At 35.8% G+C, this 26,253-nt stretch overlaps 1 long non-coding RNA gene across 1 annotated transcript; it reads left to right on the top strand.

Moving 5' to 3' along the window:
• The first annotated feature begins 19,887 nt into the window (after positions 1–19,887).
• On the top strand, positions 19,888–22,224 carry LOC105529064. Its single transcript, XR_001004445.1, has 2 exons — positions 19,888–19,983; positions 21,941–22,224. It is a non-coding gene; the product is annotated as an uncharacterized LOC105529064 (long non-coding RNA).
• The last annotated feature ends 4,029 nt before the right edge of the window (positions 22,225–26,253 follow it).

Here is a 26,253-nt window from a genome sequence, read left to right as displayed (position 1 = left end):
TAATTCTTCCAATGTGGCCCAGGGAATTCAAAAGATTGGACACCCCTTCTGTAGGCAATCATAACACAGTGGTAAATAGTTGCATACTTAAACATACCTAAATGTAGAAAAGGTACAGTAAAAAGATAGTATTACAATTCCGTCAGACCAGCATTGTTTATTTGGTCTGTCATTGATCAAAATATCATTATGGGGTACATGATTGCATTTACATTTTAACATTTTATATTAAGTCACTGAGTTCTATGGTTTTACTGTTGGAAATTATGCTTTCTTTTTTTTTCCTCCTTCAAGACTGAGACATCTCTTTAATTTTAATACATTAAGATATTTTAGGCCAGGCATGGTGGCTCATGCCTATAATCCCAGCATTTTGGGAGGCCAAGGCAGGCAGATTTGCTTGAGTTCAGGAGTTTGAGAACAGCCTGGGCAACATGACGAAACCCCATCTCTACAAAACGTAGAAAAATAAGCTGTGCATGGTGGCATGTGCCTGTAGTCCCAGCTACTCAGGAGACTGAGGTGGAAGGATGACCTGAGTTCAGGAAGCGAAGGTTGTAGTGAGGCAAGATTGTGCCACTGCACTCCAGTCTGGATGACAGAGCCAGACCTTCTCTCTCTCTCTCTCTGTCTCTGTCTCTGTCTCTGTCTCTGTTTCTCTCTCTCTCCCTCTCTCTCTATATATATTTTAAATAAACATGATGTTTAAATTTGTAATTTTATAGAATAATTATTAATAGTCATTCATGTATATTGTCAGGTACTATTTCCATTTCATTTAATTTTTTCTTTTAAAATAAAATCAGTTTTTAAATATATATTTTAAAGTACAATTTTGTAACTTTGAATTTTTTCCAGGTAAGTAGAGACTAAAACTAGAAAAGATACTGTTAGTTCATAGATCTATATTTAGAAAATAGTCACATTAAATGTATCTATTCTTCTTTTTCTTTCCAAATTTTCAAGAATGCCTATCTTTTTAATTTTCTTTGTGTGACAGTCTGCCATCTCTTTTCTTTTCTAGATTGTGAGTTTTTTTTTTTCCAACCACTGTAATTTATGTGTGGTCAGTGTCTGGCACACCAACATGTATTGATTAGCTCTTGCTGCATAACAAATTGCCCCGAAGTTCCATGGCTTAAAACAGCGAACATTTGTAACTGTTCTTGCTTCTCTGAAGGTTGTCTGAAGTTCAGCTGATGTAGGCTGAACTCAACATACGGCTTTGATGATCACCCTTCACAAGCCTATGGAATGCCTGGGGTGACTCCATTTCAGGTCCTGGGAACAGGGGGTTTATATTTCATATATCTCACGTTCTTCTCCTGGTACCAGAGTGCTGCCTGGGGTACGCTTTTTTCATGAGAATGACAGAGGCACATGAGAGCAAGTGGAAACACAGGAGGGCACTGAAGTCTTGGCTCAGAAATTGCACACTTCTACCCATGTGCTATTAGGCAAAACAAGTTACAGGGTCAAGCCTGATTGAAGGGTGGAGAAGCATATTCTGCCCTCCCTCCATGAAGCCCTGCAACAGTGCGGAAGCAGGAGAAAGTTGGAATTGGGGCGAGTAAGACCGTTTGTTACATAGAACTACCCCTCATTCTTGTGCCCTAGCTGATATCACTGACCTTTTAAATGACTCTTTTCCACTGAGCTAACACAGGCCTCAGAGTTCTTCTCAAGTCAGTGTTCAATGAAGCTATGTGATATTGAATCATTGGATAGACCCTGTTTTCTCTTTCTTATCTAGTATCCACTTTTTTCAAGTCTAATATTTCTTTCTCCTTTAAAGTTCAGACTTGACATAGCTTGGACAATTGGTTTAAAACAATAGTTACCCAATATATTTTTTATTTGATCAATGGTTCCTTTTTGCCTTCTGTTGGGATAAGATTGCAAGGGAAGGATGACGCTCCTATCTCTTGTTGAGGTTTTATGCATAGCCATAGACTTATGGTCTTAATGAAATTTGACCAGAAGTAACTCATATTCTGCCAAAGAATCCTTTACTTGTGAGACGCTTCAGCACTTTCACCCTTGCTATGTGGTTATAAAAGCAAATATTGAAATGAAGGTGTAATGCTAAGCCATTAGAAGACAGAACCCCTGAAGCATCACCCAGACCCTTTGCCAACTTCCTTAAGCAAGAAATAAAACTTTTTCTTAAGCCACTGAGATTTTGGGATTTTTCTGTTACCCCCTAACTTAACCTGTCATGAATAAACTAGATTTCTCTAAAACTGGAACTGAATGTAAAGAAATATATAAATAAATTCAATTCACTGGGGCTGATTCAATATCCCAGACGAACAAGAACAGTATATTCTCACAGATTTAGGAAAGAAAAACCTAGTAGAAAAAATGTGAGTGATTTATAAAAACTGTCTTAGTTCTTTTTTTTTGACCACTGGTTGTGGTTGAAACTGATGCTCTCTAGAAATATTACCGTGCTGGACAAGAGCTGGTAAAGTAGGAGAAAATAAAAATAAGTGAGAAAAGGAGTGGCTTAAAAATATCAGGCAAAGGGTATATCCTTAGGAATTTTTCCTTTTGTGCTGTCACTCATACCTGAGAGCTGAAGTTTAAATATGGAAGTACAGATTGAGAAGGTATCTTTGGAAGAGTTGTCTGTTCTGCCTTTGCTTTATATCTGACTAACCTTGGACTGAAATTTAAGTACTACCCTTTCAGTTCTCTGCGTTGATTGAATTCCTTGCCTGCCTTGCAAAATTGATTTTTTCCCTTATTTTGCTGTCTTGGAAAGAGCATTTTTATTTTTACAAACAATATATAATCGGGTCTAAGCAACATATATATCTTTTTTTTAATTTGGAATGTTTTGTCCAAGTACATTGAATACAATATTGATGCAGTTGAGTTTATAGCTACCATATTACAATTTGTTTTCTTTTAGACCCACTTGTATTATGTAATGTTTTCTTACCTTCTTTGCCTTCAATTGGATGAATGAAATATAATTTTTTATTATTTTTTTTTCCTGATAACTTGTTGGCCACCTAAGTTTTTATTGTTCTTTTAGGCTACTCTAGAATTATGCTCCTCAGTGTGATGGCCACTAGCCACAGCTGGCTATTTAAATTTAAATAAAATTTAAATTTCAGTTTAATTTAAATTTAAGTAAATTTAAATTTCAGTTTCCTAGTCCCACTAGCTACGTTTGGAATGGCCAGTGGCTATGGTATTGTTAGTACGTACACAGGAAATTTCTATAATTACAGAAAATTTTATTATACAGTATTCCTCTGGAGAGTGCAGCCTATATGTGTATTGGGGTCTATCTGAAATTATTATTCTTACCACTTGCCTGATCATGCTAGAATCCAAGAATAGTCCGGCCCTATATACCCTTTCCATACTTTGTGTTATTGCCATGTGTTTTAATTCTATATATTTTAAATAAACATTTAATTTTACTTTTTTGATTTAGATTTACAGAAAAATGATGATGCTACACAGAGTTTCCAAATAACCATATTCACTTTTCCATATTATAAACATCTTACTTTATTAAGTACATTTGTCTAAATTAACAAACTAATATTGATACATTATGATTAATGAAAGACCATACTTTTCTCAGATTTCCTTAGGTTTTTACCTAATTGGTTTTTTTCTGTTCAAGGATTCCATTTATGATACCATATTATATTTAGTTGATAAGTAGATAAACTTTTTAATGTCTCAAGATTTAATATTATTTTGTACAGTTAATATTTGTTTCTATTTGCCCACTTTTTAAGCACCTATTTTACCCTTCTTACCGCTTTTACTTTTGTGAGACCATTATTCTTTTTCATAAAGAATTTCCTTTTTTATTTATTTCAGTGAAAGTCTTCTTCAATATATTTTTAAAAACTTGCATTTACCTAAAAATGACTTTATTTAATATTTATATTTAAAGAGAATTTTTACTTGGCATAGATTTTTAGGATGGCAGATATTTTCTTTCTGCATTATGAAGACACCATTCCTTTGTCTTTTGGTTCCCATGGTTTTGGTAGACAAACCTGCTGTCATCCTTAAGGTTGCTTCTTTGAAAGTAATGTATCATTTTCCTATGGCTGTTTTAAGAATTTTCCCATTCCCTTTGATTTTCAACAGTTTTATCATAATGTGCCTATTTGTGACTTTCTATGTAATTATCTTGTTTCATATTTGCAGAGCTCCCTGTAGATTCTTCTTAATCACTTTCATTAATTTTTGTTACGTTCTCAGCCATTGTTTCCTTAGATATATTTTCTATTTCAATCTTCTCCTTCTCTTTATATGAACTCCAATTTTACATATTTTAGACCTTTTCACTCTGCTATTCATGCTTCTCATGCTTTCTTTATTTCACAATCATTTTTCTTTCTGTATTTTGCTTATTATATTTTATTTTGACCCGTCTTCCAGTTTATCTTTCCAACAATCTTATTTTTTACTGTGTTCAACCTGCCAGTATACCCAACCAATAGTTTCTTAATTTTAGATATATTTTTCAGTTCTAAAAGTAAAAAGGTGTTTCAGTTATGTGATCAAATTCTTTCTCTTTTTCTCGCTCATCTATTTATTCCTCTCTTCCTCTATTGCCATTAACATATCATTATTATTTTAAGGTACTTATCTGTTTCTCTGTCTGCTAAATGGAGGAAGATAACCTTATCTTGTGTCTCTTGTTTTTGATTTACAATGTGTAGCATTAAATCAAAATTATTAGGCAACAATTAATTGATTACTCAAGAATTCAATTTCGAAGGTGATCCATTTATTCAAGTAAGCAGACAAAGGTCTTAAAGGGGAAACTGAAGTCTTTAATTTAGTCATGTTAATCTTGTGTGACCACAGATGTCTCTGCTGGTTTCTTTTTAATCCAGTTCTTCTCCAGGGACAAGAGTGGAATCCCTTTCTCTGCCCACTGAAGAAATTGAAAGTACATCTGTGGATCACCAATACATTTCTCCTTCCAAGACTTTCCACTGAAAATATGATAGTCACTCGGACCGGTTCATCTGAATAGTCTTTTCTCTTTAGCATCACATTACTGTGAAACAGTCTGCTTTACTATTTTTTTCCACTGTTTTAGTGGCTCTTTTTTTTTTTTTTTTTTTTAACCAAATAGATTCTTTTAGAGAAGTTTTAGGTTCCCAGTAATATTGAGTGGAAGGTACAGAGATTTCCCATATGCCACCCTGCTGCCACTCCACCCCACACATAGCTTTCCCCATTTCAACACTCCCAGCCAGCAGGGCATATTACCACTCTGAACCTACACTGACACATCATTATCACCTTAAGTCTATAGTTTACATTACAATTCACTCTTGGTGTTGTGTGTTTTATGGCTTTGGACGAATCGATAATGACAAGCATCCGCCATTATAGTATCATACAGAGTATTTTCATTGCCCTCTGGTCTTCACTGACTCCACTCTATGGCTCAGGTTGTACCATATTTTGCTTCCACCTCCCACTAACCCCGGGCATCCACTGATCTTTGCAGTATCTCCACAATTTTGACTTTTCTAGAAAGCCATATAGTTGGAATCCTACAGTATGTAGCCTTTTCAGGTTGTTCTTTTTTCACTTAGGAATATACATTAAGTTTCCTCCATGTCTTTTCATGGCTTGATAACTCATTTCTTTTAAGTGCTAAATAATATTCCATTGTCCAGATGTAACACAGTTTATCCATTCACCTACTGAAGGAGATCTTGCTTGCTCCCAAGTTTTGATTATTATGAATGAAATCGCAATAAACATCCATAAACAGGTTTTTGCGTAGACATGTTTTCAACTCCTTTGGGTAAATACCAAGGAGCATGATTCCTGAACTTCATTGTAAGAGTATGTTTAGTTTCATAAGAAACTGCCAAACTGTCTTTCAAAGCAGTTGTACCATTTTATGTCCCCCCAGGCAATGAATGCGATGAATGAGGTTTCTGTTGTTCTACAGCTTCTCCTGCATTTGGTGGTGTGACTCTTCTGGGTTTTGGCCATCCTAATAGGTGTTGTGGTATCTCATGGTTTTAAGTTGCATTTTCCTGATGACATTTGATGGAGCGCATCTTTTTTTTTTTTTTTTTTTTTTTTAAGATGGAGTCTGGCTCTGTTGCCCAGGCTGGAGTGCAGGGTGCAATCTCGGCTCACTGCAAGCTCCGCCTCCCGGGTTCAAACGATTCTTCTGCCTCAGCCTCCTGAGTAGCTGGGACCACAGGCGCCCGCCACCACGTCCAGCTAATGTTTTGTATTTTTTTTTAGTCAATATGGGGTTTCACCGTGTTAGCCAGGATGGTCTTGATCTCCTGACCTCGTGATCCGCCCGCCTCGGCCTCCCAAAGTGCTGGGATTACAGGCGTGAGCCACCGCGCCCGGCCTGCAGCGCATCTTTTTATAGGTTTATTTCCCCTATATTTATCTTTGGCTGCTTTACTTTATCAAGGTTTTTGGATTACCTCTTCTGTCTCTTTCCTATCCAGTTTTGGGGATAATATGTATGTTTGAGGCCACTTAACTTTCCAGTCTTGTTTTTCCAGCTCTGTACAACCACCGAACACTCTGCTGATTCTGCTCTCCACATAGCGGCTTTCTGCCTAGACCAAACCACATTCCTTCCCTCTTCCTGGTGCTCTAGCCATAACAAATGCCCTAGCGGCTGCAGATCACCAGCTCATTTCTCCAAAGTCTCCCCATGTCTAACATACTCGTTTTTAGTTTTTGTTGCTTCCACAGAAATCCGGTGTTTTAAATAAGCGATTATTATATTTTATCTATCTTTCCTGCTTGCTTTTTGCGGAGGCATTAGTATGGCATGAACTACTCAATCCTCTCTCAGTTTAGTCTTTCTAGATTTCATTTCTGTCTGAACATTGTGTTTTCATTTCTTGAGTTTTAGTGCAAATATGGCACACCTTGAATTATTATTTATGAAATTGCTTTCAGAAATAAAAATAACACTAAGAAATTCTCCATATTACCCTAAAATGTGTAAATATTTTAACTTTTTTTGTTTTTTGTTATTTAGGGTAAAACTCTATAACCTACATAGCTTAGCATCTTAATCTTCCTTCAGCACATTGATGCTATGGTAAGTATTATTTGGAGCACAAATTAACCGTAGTATGTTGAAATAGCCAATGAGTTCATTAAGGCTACAGGTGCAGAAGAATAATTATTTTTGTGCGTTTCTTAATGTCTTTTTGCAAACTTTCTTAGGCATTTTGGCACGGTTTCTGTCAATGACAACCTGTTCTCAAGCTTTGAAATGCTGTTTTTATTATCCTCAATTTTCTCCCTAGTAACAAAGTTTATTAGTGAAGCTAATAGCCATGAATGGTGGTTCATTAACTGAAACTTCAGATTCACTGGTTTTAATAAGAAAGCCTATAGTCACTTTTTAAATCACTTTCACATGTACTTAATTTCTTCTAATCATGTTTTTTTGTTGCTTTGTTTTCTTTGTTTAAAAATAACTCTAAAAGGATTGATTCATTAATGCCAACAAAATGGTTGAGTTTGTAACATTAATAAACTAGAAAAAATAAAATCCTAATATCTTTTCAATGATATAATTTAAATGCTCTTCTGATAACAAGGATTTAAAATTTTTTTTTAAATATTTGTTTTTGAGATTAAAATGTAAACATGTAAGGAGGAACCAATTATTTGATTTTATGCAGACCGTAATGTGTCAATATTTCCTATTTTGATTTACTTTCTTCCTGTTGTTATATAGTGTTTTGTTTCAAGACAGTGTCATTTGGTCCTGAAATGTTATTTTGTTTCTTGTTGCTATAACAATAATTTAAATAAATACCCCAAACATATGTGAAAACTATTTTCAATGTATTACAAATAATTTAACATGTATGTCCATACACAAATACATATACATATATACACATATTACAAATAAATATGTAAATATTATTCCATTATACTAATAGTAGAAAATATAACTTTTAATTGCCTGCTATCTTGTCGCCTCTTTGTAACAAAGAGTGGTCTTCATTATGTGGTCAGTTTTCAAAGCTGAGTGAAAGTTTACTTGATAGTTACAGTGCTTGAAATCTTGTATCATGAATTAGGTTCCACAAAACTCCCATGTATTTATTGGAGTTTAACAAAATTGCAGGATTCTGTACTACTTGGGTACCAGCAGGAAGTAACCGCTGGGAGAAGGAATCACAGCTGGGAACAATTAAGAATGATTAGTTTGTGGCTGAGAAAATCAAAATGGAAAGAAACTTCTCTTCAGGGGGAATTAGGAGCTGCATTCCCAAGCATTTCTGAGCTAAGTACAATTCTCAGAGGAACTTAGGGCTGAGGAAATATGTGAATTTCAAATATTTGGAGGTTTTCTCAGCTTATTTAGTATCTACATACCCACCGTGTGTTGACGCCATTGGATATTTGCAAGAAAAAGAAGTTCAAGTAAATTCACCAACCTTTCTTCCTACACAGTTCCCAACTTTTCTATACATCTCAGGGTTTCCATAATATTTTCATTTGACTTTATAGATAAAATGTGGATGGTTTCATAAATTTTCCCTATTTATTTCATAGAGATTCAGATAGTTGTGGTTTCTGAGAAATTGGCAAAGCACATAAATATCAGTTCTTTTGAAAAAAGTGCACAGTATTGTGCATAAGATTGGTCTGAATTATCCTTTAGAAACTGTAAAAGTGTCCAGTTGGAATTTTAAGCAAGAGATACGCAGAAACTTTATACATCATTTCCTGAAACTGCCATCCTGGATAAAGAATTGGTTCCTAAAAAGCCAGATAAGGGTGTGCTTAATAAAGCAAAAGAAGTGAAATAAAATTCCAGTAGAATGCATAGTTTTTCCCAGTTTCATTTGCTTTATAGCTGAATTATGGTGATGCACAGAAACATATAATAGTTCCTTTACATAGGCTGCATTTGATCAAATTATAAATATAAACTAAATAGAAAGTTGTTTTCTAGACCTTTTTAGTAATCTATCAGAGATTTATTTAAACATTATCAGTTTTATTTGTCAGTGGTGCTAACTTTGTTGTTTTATGTGGATAAACTTGTTAGTATAGCAAGCTTTCTTAAAAGAAATATGATAATGTGGCCGGGTGCAGTGACTCACGCCTGTAATCCCAGCACTTTGGGAGGCTGAGGCGGGCAAATCACTTGAGGTTGGGAGTTCGAGACCAGCCTGACCAACATGGAGAAACCCCGTCTCTACTAAAAATACAAAATTAGCTGGGTATGATGGCATATGCCTGTAATCCCAGCTACTCAGGAGGTTGAAGCAGGAGAATCACTTGAACCCAGGAGGCGGAGGTTGTGGTGAGCCAAATTTGTGCCATTGTATTCCAACCTGGGCAACAAGAGCAAAACTCCATCTCAAAAAAAAAAAAAAAAATATATATATATATATATCTCTATATATGTATATGTATGTGTGTCTATGTGTGTGTATATATATATGTAATGTAATATTAGGATGTTGTAAGCAATAATGAGTCTATTTCTTTCTTTTAGTAGGGTTATTTTTATATGTAATAATCTACCTAACATGATAGTCTCGTGTGTCCAGATTTTTCACAATAACAGTTTTTTCTCTTTCTCTTTTTCTATTCTTTTCTTTCATTTTCTTTTCTTTCTCTGCCATTACTAGTCATGCTCAAAATATCACACATGAGGAACAAAGTGAAAGTCAATTTCTGAAATCTATTTCAAATACATCACTTTGAAGGACTGGTGGTTCAAAGAGCCTAAACAATATAGAAGAGGGAATTGTGGTTTGGTGGGATGATAAATGACTGAACCAAAATTGGTTTTGGGTTTTATTTCTAGATACATAAGTACATCTCTGTGTAAACTCACTTAGGTTACTTCATTTATTTCACTGCATCAACCATTTTAGAGACGGATCATGCTAATTCTGGATGCCAGATGATTGTCTAGCCTTATTATTGCATATTATTAGAAATATATTAATAATAATACAGTTCATTTCTAGCCTGGAATAATTATTGATTAAAGTACAGAAAAATCATGATTTAAAATTTAGTGATCACTGGCCAAGGGAAGAAAGTAGAATGACTGGTTATTGCCAAACTGGCTTTCTATTTCCTAAACCAGTAGCTCTCAAGTTTTTTCTTTTATCTAAGTTCCATGAGTTCTTCTATGAAAGAATCTAAGTTTCAACATAATAAACACAAAATCTCACATTTTTTCCAAGTCGCACATGCATATATTTATGTGGATTTTATAATATTATTTATAATAAGATTTAGAAATACAAATTACTGCAATAATATTCGGGTGTATATTTTTGCTGTTAAAGATCCTATATCTAATAATGCTGTTATCTCTTGAACAAGGCAAATCACATTACGGTCATGAGTGGATTAATAGAGCTGCTACCTAGACTGACAAGACACACTAAAAATGGCTGGCAAGTTGGAGCTGGGGTGGTATGGAATCCTACAAAGAAGAACCACAGAAAGCATCATTAGAAAGAAAGCGTAGCATGTGAGTTAAGTGAACGCCTTCATTTCCAAGTTTATCATATATTACCCATAACATTTTTCCACTTGCAACTGGACCTGGGAATTAAGTCAGAAAGAAATCTTACGGATATTCAGGAAAAATTTTTATCACTAGTGATCTTCAAACTGGGATTGACATGTTAATCCTGGGAGTGTAAGAAAACTTTCTAAGGGGTAAGGGAACCCAGATGTTTTAAGGAATATTTTTCAGATTCTCCACCTTTATATGACCTCTTTTCTAAAATTAATCTGTGACAGTTTTTGCGATAATTCTTCCATTTAATCAAAGAAAGGCACCCTACCATACCCCAAATTTTATCATGGTGCTTTAGGCACCCTCAATACTAAAACCAAAAGTTAAAGGAATGACCCCTTTAACTTTTGACAACTGATCAATGCACAAGAAACCATCAGAGATTTTCACTGTTCTTTCTTCATACGTGTTCCCTTAAGCATACAGCATGGCGTCAGACAGCAGGGTAGTTTGATTTGTGTGGGATCTTCTGGATTCAGGTATTTGGTAGAATTGCACTGTGGGATTAATGGCCACGTTTATTCAAAAGTTTTGTTTTGTTTTATTTCATTCCTCTTTTGTCCTGTTGTACAAAATGCATTACTCTTGAAGGAGATTAAAACACAGCTAAGTAAATATCAGTAAGATGTACTGAGCAATAAAAATATTTTTCTCGTATATGTAATCATAAACTATTCTTTTTCACTGTTCTCAAAATTCACCCTTGGAAAACTTTCAAGAGTACTTTCAAAAAGTCAAAGCAAAACAGATTATTCATATTGACTTTTTAACTCTAACTGGAATATTTTCAAGGACTATTAAATTTTTCATGATACATTGGCTAAAAGTCCAAGATAAAACTTTATTATGATTTCTTTCAAGTTCAAAATAAGTCATACTGTGAAATATTTATTGCAATTGTAGCCTCATCTTATTTCATTTTATTATATATTTAGTATTTTTTTGCCACCTATAGACAAAGTCTAAAATTATATGCTAGCTCATGGATGGATTCATTTTAACATTATATTCTTTTCTCTTTCATTGATACATTAGAAAAGTTTGATCATGATATATAAAGTTAATTATTTCTTATTTGATAGTTGGTTCTTATTCAGTTATTCTACAAAATTGAATCCAGGATGTCAATCTCTCCATATAAACATTTTTCAAAGAATACCATAACTTATATTTTCAATTTTATTAATACCTTTAATTTTAGCTATATATCATGCATTAATTTTATATTTTATCTCATTATAAAGTAAAGAGAAGCTGTATGTTTTTCTTCTTTTTTTCTAATATTATACATTTGGATAAAATAAATATATTGGATCTCGTTTGGTTTAATTTTGATGAGATAACCTCTAGTAATTAATATTGCAAGATGATTTATTCCTTAGTCAGCTTTGGCTAATTGTTTGGTAATAAGAATGATTTTGCCATTTAGGCTATATTGTGAAAATGTTCCATAAATGAAGTAACCAAAATATGCAAGTTCAAGGTTTCAAAATATGAAAGCATATTTTACAAAAATTAAGATGAAAAATAATAAAAATATTGCGTTGGAAAATGTGTGTTGAAATAACTATATTTTAATTTTTTCCAACTTTTTCTGACTATACTATGTATGTTGGGGGTACAGGACCACCCTCAGATTTGATGATTTAGTAGGATGACTCATAGGACTCAGCATATAGTTGTACTCAGTGCTTTAATATTTTACAATGGAAGTACAAGCACAAACAGCAAAGGGAAAGCGTGCATGAGGCGAAGTCCTGAGAAAACCAGGCACACGCTTCCAAAGTGGAGACAGGGCACACTTAATTCCTCTAGCAACAAGTGACACTAACACTTGGGAATTGTTGTTTGCCACAAAAAGCTTCTTTGAGACTCACTGCCCAGTGTTTTACTGGGGGCTGGTCGCCTAGGTACCTGCTGCCTGTCATGTACCCAAATCCCAGACTACCAGAAAGAAAGCAGGTGTTCAGCCTAAGCCATATTGTTTGCATAAACAATTTAGAAATCATAAGCCATTATTATCATCTAATGGTGGTGGGAATCCACTCAAAATCTAAGTTCCCAGGTGCCAGTCATGAGCCAATTTTGCAGGCAGACCTTTCAAAGGGATAGCTTTTTTGTTTGTTTGTTTGAGACGGAGTCTTGCTCTGTTGCCCAGGTTGGAGTGCAGTGGCACGATCTCAACTCTCTGCAGTCTCTGCCTCCCGGGTCCCAGCTATTCTCCTGCCTCAGGCTCCTGGATAGCTGAAATTTACAGGTGCATGCCACCATGCCCCATTAATTTTTGTATTTTTAGTAGAGACTGGGTTTCATCATGTTGGTCAGATTGGTCTGGAACTCCTGACCTCAGGTGATCCACCTGCCTTCACCTCCCAAAGTGTTGGGATTACAAGTGTGAGCCACCGTGCCTGACCAAGGATAGCTCTTTTTAAAGTTCTATGTCAACTCCTTTCTGCACACTTGCTTTAAAAATGGTGTCCCCAAGTAAAAGAGCTACCATTATAATTAAGAGCCACTTGCTAAGTCTTGGTAAAGCTTTTCTGGGATACTTTTCAGATACTGAGAAAGTAAATTCTGGGCAAAATATTCTTTTGCAGGTCAGGTGGTTTCAAAATTTGCTTTCAACATGATTAAAAACAAAATATTTGAGTTATTAATTGATATACTATTAAAATCATTCCTGATAATATATCACAATTTTGGTATAACATTCAGAAGAAATTTACAAAGTAAGTGATATTGTTATCAAGATCTCTTCTATTACCCGCAACTTATTACGAGCTCATGTAGTTCTTTTTGGTTGACATTAAAAAATTTGAAAAGGAGTTTAAGTAAACAACACAAATACATTCTAAAATCTATAAATAGGTATTAAACATGAAAGTAAAATTTTATTGCAAATATATCTCTTAGAAAATTAGACTTTTTTATTTTTTATTTTTTTTTACAGTGAATGTATAGACTCATTCTAGTTATTGGTCATATTCATTCAGTGAGACATGAACTAACTTAAAATAAAGCTCACGATTTTCTTTAGGAGATAACATTTGCAATAGTTACTTTCATGTCTTATAGATTTAGCAATATGTTTATGTTATTTACTTAAACTCATTTGAAAAATTGTAGATATAAACCAAACGAACTACATGAAATTTCAAAATATTTTAAAGTGATAGGTGAGCGAAGATGAAGGCAGTAGCTTAAACTACTTATATCTCACTTTACTGAGTTAGAAAAATTTCTGTAACCCATGGTTATAAAATCCGGAACTGAGATGATGAGTAGAAGGGCAAAATAAAAAATTTCTGTAATTAAGAGGATATAAGAGAGAAATACAAAATTTAAAATTAGAATCATTAAAAGTTAAAATATTTCTGACCTGTAAAGGATAATGTAGATTTTCAAATCTTCTCTCATTTTTACTTTTCAGATAAAATAACTGCAGCCTAGAAATGTTGCTAATGGGAAGAATACAAGCTTAATATCGAGTGGACCAAGATTTGAATCCCAAAGCTACCATTTAAAATTTGTTTCCTGGCCAAAGGTTTTACCCACTGTAAGTTTTATTTTCTTACCCTATAAACTGTGGCTAATACTTATTTTTCTACACTGTTTTAAATGAAATTTATGTGTTCCTGTATAATGCCCGGAAAAAAAATAAGTGGCTGAGAAAGATTCCTTTTGGTTATCACAGAACCAGTTGGTAACAGAACTAAGGCAAGGCTTCATCAAGGTTTTCTGATTTCAGTCCCAGGCATAGTCTATCCTGGAATCTATGATATTTCTAAGTGCTATCCCAAGTGAGTTGTTTTATAGTAGCACTCTGAACATGATAATATCATACATATTTCAAAGTACTTTTCATATATTGTTTCATTGAAATAATGCATCGATGGGGTAAGCATGGAATATGGGACTTTTCCTTAATGAAGTTCAGGAACGTTAAATGACTTGCTCGAGATTGTTTCATTACTAATAATTAGTGATGGAAGGAGATCAAGAATTTAGCTTTTCTGACTTCTAAAGAAGTTTTCTGACCACAGGCTGTTCTCATCTACAAAATGAGATTGTTAGACTAGATTGTTGACCCCTAACTGGCACTTCTTTCTCTCTGTCTCCTTCTCAGTCCTTTATCAGGGTTAAGTGCAAGGGTCTGTTTTCCGGCCACAATTCTCAGGGGTCCAGTTTTCATGTGGTGAAGAGAGAGGTAAATGTTTTGGGTGTCCCTTGACTTTTTCCACTCTCTCTCCAGAGCTGTAGGGTAGGCAAGAGCCTCCCAGAGGCGGTTTCTGCATGGGACCTGGCCCCTGCTTGAGGCGTACCCCCACGTTCTTGCTAGCTTTCTATCTCTTCCTGCCATCTCAGTACTATGATTCGGGGAGCTGAGATTTGGACACGGGCTTAGAGGGGAGGAGCAGAGGAGACAGCTTGACTTATTTAATTAAGGGCCATCGAGCCCAGGATGGAGTTCCCTGGTTGTGCCAACATTTCTTGCCTATAATGACGTTATTATAAGACACCCACACCTACCTGGCTTGGTCTCTGTTTAAATCTTTTCTTGGTAAATCTTAGAGGGTAAGGTGGCTGCAAAAGAAACAATCACGTACTTAGAAGTCTACATTTCTACTTGGGTGTGAGTGTGTGTAGGTGTGTGTGTGTGCGCGCGCGTGTGTAGGGTGTAGAGAGAAAAGCAGAGGGGAACTTTGAGTTCCTCTTAGATACCAACAGTCAAGTATAGACTTCTGCACAGATGCATATATTGTTGGTTCAAAAATACATAAATAAGACACATATAAGAGTGTTTGCATTCACTTGCCATTGATTTGCTCAAGCATTTATTCAATAAATATTAACACCCTATGTGCTCCAAACCTTGTACTTGTGCCCTGGATAAAAAATATTAAATGAGACGCTACACCTACCTCAGTGAATTCAAGCCTGTTGGGAGAAATTGACAATTACAGCGTAGTAAATGACATGATGGCAGCATGTACAAGAGACCTGTGTTCAATGAGTTACATCACCTGAATCAGAATGGTTTCCCAAAGGTGTCAGGAGAGAATATGGAGAGAGATTCAGCAAGTTCAGTTTTGGACATGGCTTATTGAAAGATATTTATCTTACCTGCAATGGAAATCTCTAAAGGTTAGAAGTTTACATGAATGGCCTCTCAACTAGGGAATGAATAAGCAAATTGGGGTACCTTCACACAATGGGGTATTACTCAGCAATAAAAAGAAATGAATTTTTGATACGTGCAACAGCATGAATGAATCTCCGATGTGCTGTGCTGAGTGAAAGAAGCCAGATTCAAAGGTATGATTCCATTTATATGATCTTCTGGGAAAGATACAATTATGAGGACATAAAGCAGATCAATAGTGGCTAGGAGTTAGGGGTAGGAGGAGTTTTCTTCAAAAGTCATGGGCGAATTTTGGAGGAGATAGAATTGTTCTATATCTTGGTGGTAGTAAAGTCTCAGAATTGTTTCAGAATTGTTTACTAAAAACAGTGACTATTATTGAATATAAATTACACCTTAAGTTTTTTAAAAGGAGAGTAAGAATTCGGCCGGGCACGGTGGCTCACGCCTGTAATACCATCACTTTAGGAGGCCGAGGCGGGGGAATCACCTGAGGTCAGGAGTTCGAGACCAGCCTGGCCAACATTGTGAAACCCAGTCTCTACTAAAAATAAAAAATTAGCTGGGCGTGGTGGCAGGCACCTGTAATCCCAGCTACTCGGGAGGCTGAGGCAGGAGAATCGCCTGAACCTGGGAGGTGGAGGTTGCAGTGAGCTGAGATTGCGCCACTGAACTCCAGTGTGCGCAACAAGAGCAAGACTCCATCTCAAAGAAAAAAAAAAGAGGGAGACAGAGCAAGAATTCACTTAGCTGTGTCCCCAAAGGTGCAGACTTGCATGTGCACACACACGTGCCCACCTACAATACTGCTAGGGTGATGCATTCCTTTTTCCTCATGTTTTCCTGTGGAAATCTCCCCAGAAGTGCTCTCAACAGGAATGTTATTGTCTTTTAGGCAGTAGAGTTCTTCACTGGCTGGGACTGTAGTGCGCTCTGCAGGATGTTTGGTAACTCTGGCACGCACCTACTAAATGCCAGGAGCATCTCCTTGCATTTCTTCAAGTCTCCTGTGGAGTCTATCTGCAGCCCAGCTGAAAACCACATGCTAGAGCAAAATCCCTGAACTCTCTTTATATGAGGAGGGATGCGTTTTCTAATTCATTAGTGAAAGAAGGAACTGGTGTGTTTGACTTATTTTTTTCCCTTTTGTTCTTGAGGGCAGAGGGAGGTGGAAACTGCCTACTTGTAGTGAAAATTAATTGTGGTCTGCTTTCTTCCATAACTGGTGGAGTTGACTTTGCTTCTTGCCATATCCTGGGGTTAGGGGTGTGTGTGAAAGTTCAATTCGCATGAGTGTCAGCAAGCCATCTGTCAGCACACCTGCCATGTGTCCTCCGAGCCAGCTTCTTCCAGTAAGAGAGGTGGCGCATTCGTTTCCATCAGTCTGACTCCTGTGTCTATCGTATCTGATCTTGGGAAGGAAAGAGAAGAATGCTAATTATGGATCCACCACTCCACATATATGTAATGTTAATCCATAGAAGTATCAGATGGGATACTACTTATATTCCAACCTTCATTCCCTGCTATAATGCATGCCTTGAGTGTATTAACCCAGATCCTGGAACTCAAAGTAATACTGAGGAATTGTGAACTTTTTGGAATTAGTGCAGTAGGGTGTGTACTGAAAATCGGTGCCATTTGCTTCTTATAGGACAACAGTAGTTTCTAAGTTCTTCCTCCACCTTTGAATGTAGCAGGTTAAATTTACATAGCAGCAGTCTGTGTCCTGGTGACCCTATGTGAGGTTTCCTAATTGTGTCGCTGACAGATCCAGGCTGACTTTTGCACTGCAGTTTGTACTCAGCACACAGTATAAATGAAACCTTCAGTGTTAGGTGGAGACAAGCTTTTGCTTTGAAGTCTGGAACCACTTTTTTTTTTTTTTTAAGCAAGAAAGTCTTTTGTGAGATAATGGAAGTGTCATAACATGGAACATTATCAGATCTTTTTGTTAGTGACTTCAAAAGCTAGACACACTACCACATACATGCTGAGGTTGAAAATTCTTGTTTAAACTAGTATTGATGGCATTTTAAGATGACAGAGGTGTACTAGCCTCTGCAAAAATGTTAAACAGGCAATTTATTCCTCCCACCTTATAACAGAGTCCTTCCAGAACTCTCCCATTAGTATCCTTGTTCTTTCACTGATATCATCCCACGGAATGTGTCTAAAACTAGTTGACTAATCTAATAAACTGTACGACTAAAGTATCAGTAGGTATTCAAATACACCTCACGTTGTTCTAAATGGCTCTTTTTTTTTTTTTTTTTTTTGAGAGGGAGTCTCCCTCTGTCGCCCAGGCTGGAGTGCAGTGGCGCGATCTTGGCTCACTGCAAGCTCCGCCTCCCGGGTTCACGCCATTCTGCTGCCTCAGCCTCCCGAGTAGCTGGGAATACAGGTGCCCCCCACCACACCCGGCTAATTTTTTTGTGTTTTTAGTAGAGACGGGGTTTCACCATGTTAGCCAGGATGTCCACCCGCCTCGGCCTTCCAAAGTGCTAGGATTACAGGCGTGCGCCACCGCGCCCGGCCCTAAATGGTTATGTTTTAATATGTAACACCACCTCTTCTGCTTTTTAAAAATTGCCTTTTAAAAGGACTTCAAAGATTTAGCCAAGGGAGTACTGTTTGGGCTTAAGGCCGTAAAACAGTTTGTGGGAGGGATATGGTGTTCTCAGAGACCTACAGATAACACTGCACAAACGGTTCCTGGCCTTGTAAATACCAGTTTCTGGAACAGAGTTTCTGAATTTCTATCTCAGAAATTATGTATTTAATAAATGTGAGAATATTTTGTGTCATTTCATCTGATCGAGGCTGCTATGTATTGTTTTATTTGGCAGAGGAATTTAACAGATATTTACTGAGTGCCTCCTGTGGACTGGGAATAACAATAATAGTAAAAACATATATAATGTCACTCTGTGCTAGGCATACTTCTAAATATTTCTTTGTATTGATTCGTTTTAACCCTCACAGCAATGCTATGATGTAGTTACTCTCATTAACGTATCCATTCTACAGATGAGAAAACTGAGGGGTGATGTAACTTGCCCAAGGTCACACAGCTGGTAAGAGGTGAATTTGGTTTGAATTCTCACATTAGGCTCAAGTCTGCTGGTTGGGTTAATGTCGGAAGAGATGGTAAGTGGTCCATTTCAAAGATAATTTTGTGTATACGTGTAACAAAAACAACAAACATGAATTAGATTTGTGCAGAATGGCTCTAATTATGAAGCAATAGCTTTTTAAGTAGCATTATTTTGTTCACACTAATAGTTTTTTCTCAAAATTAATTATTTCTTCCATAATCTCTTCTGACAAATAGTTTTAGTTTGGCATATAGGTAGAAGCAAATTTTACAGAAATAGAATTTGTAGGTTTTTACGGGACAGTGTAACATTTCTGCTTTTTAATTTATAAATGATTAAAAATCTTCCATTAATAGGCACCTCTCTTCTCTTAGAAAAGAAGCTTTACAAAAGACTTAAAAACCTAGATTTAAGATATGTATGCTATTTAAACTGATCAAAAGTACAAACATAATTTGACACCTTTTAAATGCATTTGTGAAATATCTTTAAACTGTATTATTGACATTTCTCTGTGAAGAGACCATCATGTGCTGTGTATTCCTACTTTTAACTAATAGCCACTAGCATGCACGTAAACTTTTTAGAATGAATTTTATAAATATGTCACAATTATCTCAGCCAAAACCCAAACCACATACAATATTCGTTGTAATAGATGCAAGTACGCAGGGAGAACTCATTTTCAGATCTTATGTTTGCTTATTAGATGTTGAAAAATGTAGTAATGATGTACCAGTGGAAATAGTTTAGGTACGTGGATTTATCAAGATATCTTGTTGAAAAAGTTATTTACATCTGTACCATCTTCTGTATGTGTAGAAAGAAGCAACTATTCTTCCAGTTAATTCATTCTAAATTGAGAAATTGCTTAGAAATTAAGGCAGAGAAAATAATCATTACTACTCTGTAAATGGACAAAAAGAAATGATTAGAGAAGACATTAACTGGTTCAATATTTTGTTCCTTTTATTGACTTGAATAAATGTTCTACATTTTTGTTATAAAACATGACTTTTTATGTTAAACATTCTCCTTAATACTGTTGGTTTGTTGGTGACACGTGGCTCCCTTTCTAGAAGTGGGATGGTGACACCTCAGTCCTTCTGGGAGAAAAAGGAGGGTGACCCACATCCCCCATCCCTCATCTTGAAGTCAGGTTCATAATTGATAAGGTAAACTTTCTAATGACTTCACAAAGAACCAACCTCAATCAACTTTGGTAATTGATAAAATCAGCACTTAGCCTTCTGATATAATGGCAATAATTACATAAGAAAAAAAGTTGTGAAAGATTAAATGTGCATTTCTCTCAGACTCTTGAAGGATATTTGAATAATTTCAAAAGTGGAATCAGTAGTGTCAGCTGAAGAAACTTGCTTAGCTAGAATGTTGGACACGTGGATCTAAGTCCCTGCCCTTCCACTAACCAGCTGAATGGTTTTGTGTAAACCTCCTACATGTTTGTGCTTGGTCACCTCATTTGTCAAGGTAAAGGCTGAAATGGGAAGATAATGAACCGTATCTTTTTGGTCTCTTTTCCATTCATTTCTCTGATTTTACAAAGAGGACTGTATTCCCCTGGTGAGGTTGAAGATGAATCAGGTTTGAGAGGTCCCTGGAAGTGGACAAATGGTTATCAGCAGACCTCTCAAAGTGTAACTAGTTCACTGAGCACCTACTACTTTCTTTCCAGGTCTCTGAAAGGCCAGCAGAATGCTATCTCTTTATCCTTGTCAGTGCCACACCCACCAGCAATGGATAATGTGATCTCATTAGAGTCCATAGAGTCTGTGTTTTAGAATCTAATATCTCAACATTAAAAATACGTTAGAGAAAGGGATATGCTTTCACTTTTCCCCAGAGCAGTGCTTTTTAGAAAATTGATACCAGGCCAAAAATTAATTGTATTAAATCACAATTGATCAAAAAACTAAATTTATCTGACACGCATTTCTTTTAGACATGTCTATTTTTTTGCAATGGTTATGTGAGATTTTTTCTTTCTGCTATCATTTTATGTTAAAAAAAACTATTTTCTAATGTATATGATATGATTCCTGACTTAGATTGCGGTTGCTCTGAAGCAGACCGTGAGATGAGGATTTGGGTGAACACGGTTTATTAGGAAATATATCCAGGAAAGACATGTAGATGGACGGGGACCTGAAACAGAGATGGGAAAGGAAGTGAAGGAAAGGGAAGAAATCCAAGCAAGCTTGCATTACATAGTTAGACTCCATGGAAAACATCTGTGGCTCAATCCAGCAAAGAGGATCTGGAGATAAGGCCGGTCACTTCTTAGAATCGTCCCCATCAGAGACGAGGGTGCTGAAGTATTTACAACTGCACCATGAGTCATGATGGGGGTATGTACATTTCTAGGCATGTTTGCTTTTTCCTGTGTGTTGTCAGAAGGGTTCTGGCAGATGGAGGTAGGCCTCCGACAAAGAGAGCAAGTGCTGCCTCAGAGAATAAAAATGAAAGACATGAGCAAAGAGATGTGAGAGTTACGGGCAGAATACTGACAAGGTCCGCTGCAGGTCCATTTGTAATTACATTCCACGAGCAACCATGAAGCTGATGAATATTAGTTAATGAAGTCATTTTGTATAAAGAACAGGGCGGTAGGTCCTGCTCATCTGTTTTACAGACTAATGTCTGTATTGATGAGTGCATTGCAGGAAGCAGATGGTCCACCACACTGGGTAACTTTATATTATTTAAAAAATCTTTTAATTTTGAATTTTTGTGGGTACATAGTAGGTGTATATATTTATGGGGTACTTGAGATGTTCTGATACAGGTGTGATCACATCATAGAGAATGAGGTATCCATCCCCTCAAGCATTAATCCTTTGTGTTGCAAACAATCCAGTTATACTCTTTTAGTTACACACTGGGTAATTTGAGAAGAGTTTCATCAAAGGGCTATTTAGTAAGGTGAGGGCAGAGGGTTAGGAAGCCATGGGGGATCAGTGCAGAACTGGTTGTGTTGTGAATGTCACGCTTAGATTGGAAGGGGTAAGGAGAAGCAGCATAAAAATGCTGTGTGAAGAGAAGTTGGCGGGAAGCCTGCCTGGGGAGTGGACACTGTGTCTCATGTTCTGTCTTCCTTCCCTTTCCGGCCAGGCCTCTGATCAGCCAAATAACAAGCTAGAGGACTCAGGAGGCCCTTGCTTTGGTTCCTATTGGAACAATACAACAAAGAACAGGGCTGAGAAAAGGGCAAAGGAAATACAGAAGGATGCCTGGAATATTTGCACAGGGCAACGGATGACTTGCTGAGTTAATTTAAAGTGATGTAAATTGCTAAGACAACACAGCAAAGCATTCCTATCATTTTTTTTTTTCCCCAGGAAGAAAATCTAAACATTTTCTTCAGGATCTTCAATAATAAAAATCTATTTATCAAACATGAACTTCTTTTTCTACCCTTTACCAGACTGCCCTACTTACTTGTCTAGAGCAGTTACTAAGAGAGAAATAACCTGATCCTTAGTAGTTCTTTCTCATTACCTGGCAATGAGGTCTTTCCCAGTGCCTCAGGATTTGACCTTTGACTCCATTTCCTATTTGTCTCATAATGCCTGAGTTTTTATGGCCTTCTTCTCAGCAAAAAATATTTTCTTTGGTCACATACATTCCTTTCTTTTGTCTTAAGATGAAATAGGTTATTTCTTATAATTACATAGTATATGTTTACTATAAATAATACCAATTTTTAAAAATGCTAGTAAAATTACCTTTAGTCCACCAAGCAGGGAATAATAACTCATAACATATTGCTGTATATCCATCCAATATTTTTCAATTCACATACACAAATGTGTGCACACACATCCTTTCTTGTAAAAATGGGAACGTTTACAAAATGATTTGCATTATTTCCTTTGATTACTCACAGAAATTCTTCCATATTTAGGTAGGTAGATCTGCATAAAACTTTTATCACTGCAATTTTTTTAAAATTATAGGAATGTCAAGTAATTTATAATATTTGATGAATTCCATAATATTGAACATGTAGATGATTTCCAATTTTGGGACACTTCACAATGATAAATAATGTGACTACAAACTAATTGTATATATGTTTTTTACTTATCCTTGATTTTCTTTGGCTAATTTTCTAGATTTAAATGTCTTGCTGGAAAGTTTTGATTCGCAGAATTTCTTACAACCCTTAAAATTCTTTTTTGAATGCCAGTTCTACGTGATATCTTCTATTTGGCCCAGGCTTTATTTGATCTGCTGGACTGTTAATTGTTATAACAACAGAAACATTTCCACTGTATATTTATTGGTCTTTTCAGGTTGAAATTAAGAGAAATCTCCTGAGGCCAGTGTAAGTAAAATGGGAGCTGTGTTTATGGTGCTACAGAGGTGTCTCATGAAATCCAAAGTCAGAGTTTCAGTTGGGTTCCAAGAACAGCCTAAGCTGGAGACTAGAGGGCTAAAAGTAACCAGTAGATATTTTCCATGCATATATTTGTTCTCTCCTTCTGTGTATAAGTTCAGTCAATGCCAGTCTTTCTGAGTGTTTCCTATTCCTTGTTTAAGTCATTCTTTGTTTCATTGAAAAATTCCCTAGTCCAGTTCCTCATTTCCTCAAGAAAGGAACAAATTAATTGGACCAGTTTGGGCTTGAAGGTTCACTCCTGGTCTCTCCCAAACCATGGGTGTAATTTTAGCTAAAAATAATAATAAATATGAGCAACAAAAGTTAAAAAAAATACTACTATGCCAAAGGAAAATTTAACAACTCTTTTAAAGAAATTTTGGGTCATAAGGAATCAAATTTATGACAATCTGCAAAATACAATTAATGAAGAACTTACGGTTACAGCTGAATCAGTGCTCACAGGAAAAATCTATCATAAATAAATCCATTGGTATAATAAACAAAAATAATCAAAATCTTTAATCACTCAATGCAAGAAATTACAACATTTAAAAAAGGGCATTAGAAGGAATAAATTAAGGTTAAAAACAATAGAAATAGAAATCATGAAAACTGTAAAACTATTACATAGTTTCAAGAGTGCATTGCAGAATTACAGAAAGCTTTTGCTTTAAAATCAGGAATAAGAAGTCCCTGTTATATATTACACAGTGTAAGTTAATTTGATGTGGAGTCACGATTTAATGCAATTAGATAAACAAAAATATTTTTTTAGAAAAGATACTCTATTGTTGAAGGCAAAATTGCTATGTGAGGCTCAACAATTGAGCCTAACTAATTCTCTGTCCCTATGTTAAACAATGCTGGGACCGAGCAATAATAACTTATCTGCATGCTCCAGAATTACTGGCTCCTGAAAGATAAGACCAGGAAAGACCTAAACAACTTATTATCAAGACTAACAGTTTGCTCCTCAAGACTCCCTTCAAGATCATCTCACTGCTAAGTTTAGCAATCAAAGTAAACACTGCCCGTTTCTGGCATTTCTCTGCCTTAAAGTTACCCAGCCCAGACCCTGGACCTTCATAAATGTATTTTCCTGTTTTTCCAACTTTGGGAGACTGCTAACAATTGTACTGCAGTATGTCTCATACACAGGTTAGCTCCATTAATAGATGTCTTCTGGTGGTCATATGTGGTATAATGGGCAGGCTTAACAAAAGAGGAAAATGCTAACTTGTGTTCTCTGTTTGCCATGAGGTCACTTTGGTTTTGCAGAGATTAGGAAACTGAAACTGTGAGAGATTAAATAATCTATCAATAATCTATCAAAGTCATTGCCCGCAAGCAGGGTAGGAGGATTTAAAAAGGTCTGACACACACCTGAAATTCTCCTTGTTCCATTAGTATATCCTGCCTGCAGTCGGCCGTCTCTGTTTCTGCATTTTGCTGGGAGAATCCCACCTTGAGTCCTTTTAGCCTGCACTTTTCCTTCAAATTATCTCAATGGCAGAACATGAGAAAAGCCTTTGAATTGCTCTTTTTATTACTTCAGTTGCTGTAGAAATTCTGTGTCCTACCTCTCATCTTACCAGAATGATCATCAAAGGATCTGAATGATTGAATTTGAGAAATAAAAGCAATGATGATTTCTCATGTATTATTTTGTCTATTTATATGTGCCTGCTTGAACCTGAACAAGATTGAAGACAATTTAATGCATGTTTGCGAAGGCTGTAGAGCACATCCAGTGGTTTTACATGCATTGTCTTATTTGAATTTGATTTGATCCTAGTCTGAACTTATTCTCAACATGTTACCATCCACACTTATAATAAACCTTATTACTTTCTTGTGTTTTATTTTCCACTTTTGGATCATATAAATTTTATATTGTCACTGCATTGGTCAAAGTTTAGCCCTGCAATTTGACTTGTAACTATGTATATATGAAAACAAAACGTATTTGTTTGCTTTACATGGTTTTAGATAATTGGTGTTCCGCTGAAAAATGCCACATGTGATTATGTGCTATTGGTGAATTGCTCGATGGATGACCATATCAATACATTCTTTCAATCTATTTTATAAATTCCAGGACTTTTACTGGTTTATGGTGACTGGCCCACTTTGAAAGCACAATGAAATTGCTTTGCCTACATGAGCTAGTATTAAAAACTGTAGGGTTAAAATGGAGATTTAAGTGAAGCAAAGTGATAACACTGATTAAGAGCAGAGATATCCCTTTTCAGTTTTTTATTTCCAATAGCAAGTTAAAAACTGTTAGATCTTGCAATCTTTCTTCTCTCCTTTCTGTCTCTTTTGACCCGAGATACATTTCAATTACATAAATCCTATTTCCTGTTGCTAATCACCTACTCCAGTCAGTATTCTTTAAATAGTCATTAAGGCTGGGATGAGATCTCTGTCAGTTCTGAAACTAAGAAAATTTGGAGCAGCCCATTAACAGAACAGGAAATTCCCTAATATCCTCAGGATATGTATAGAAACCCATCATGATTAAATACAAGAGGAACTAACATCTCCTGGGGATATTTATTAAATAAACTCGTCTAAATAAGTCTGACAAATACATTATCTTTCCAAAAAAGTCTTATTACCAAGATCCATTTATTTAATTAAGCGACCCTCAAATACCCTATTTTTTTCTTTTGAAATTCCTCTATAATAATGAATTTACTAATAACGAGCTTCCTAAAATGGGTACCAAGACAATCAACTCATTTGTGCTTCTTTTATGTTTCCTATGTTAGACAAAGGCATTCAGAGGAAAAACAAGCCATTATTCTACCCTCTGAGATTGAATAGAATAACTTTTCCTAAAGAATTTTTCAAAGAAAATGAAAAACATTGTTTACTTCAATGTTATTTGTAGCAGTAGCAATAAAATGAATAAAGGAAATAAATGGCAAACCGTGAATTATATTTTAATAAGACAGATTTTTAAGTTTTTCTTTTAATGTAGCAAGAATAATAGCATGCCGTTTTTCCAGATAATCAGACAATAATTATCTCATAA

The sequence above is a fragment of the Mandrillus leucophaeus genome, unplaced genomic scaffold (assembly GCF_000951045.1).
Source record: "Mandrillus leucophaeus isolate KB7577 unplaced genomic scaffold, Mleu.le_1.0 Scaffold746, whole genome shotgun sequence".
Taxonomy (NCBI): Eukaryota; Metazoa; Chordata; class Mammalia; order Primates; family Cercopithecidae; genus Mandrillus; species Mandrillus leucophaeus.
The sequence above is the reverse complement of the archived record's forward strand: the minus strand, read 5'-3'. Positions and strand labels throughout refer to the sequence as shown.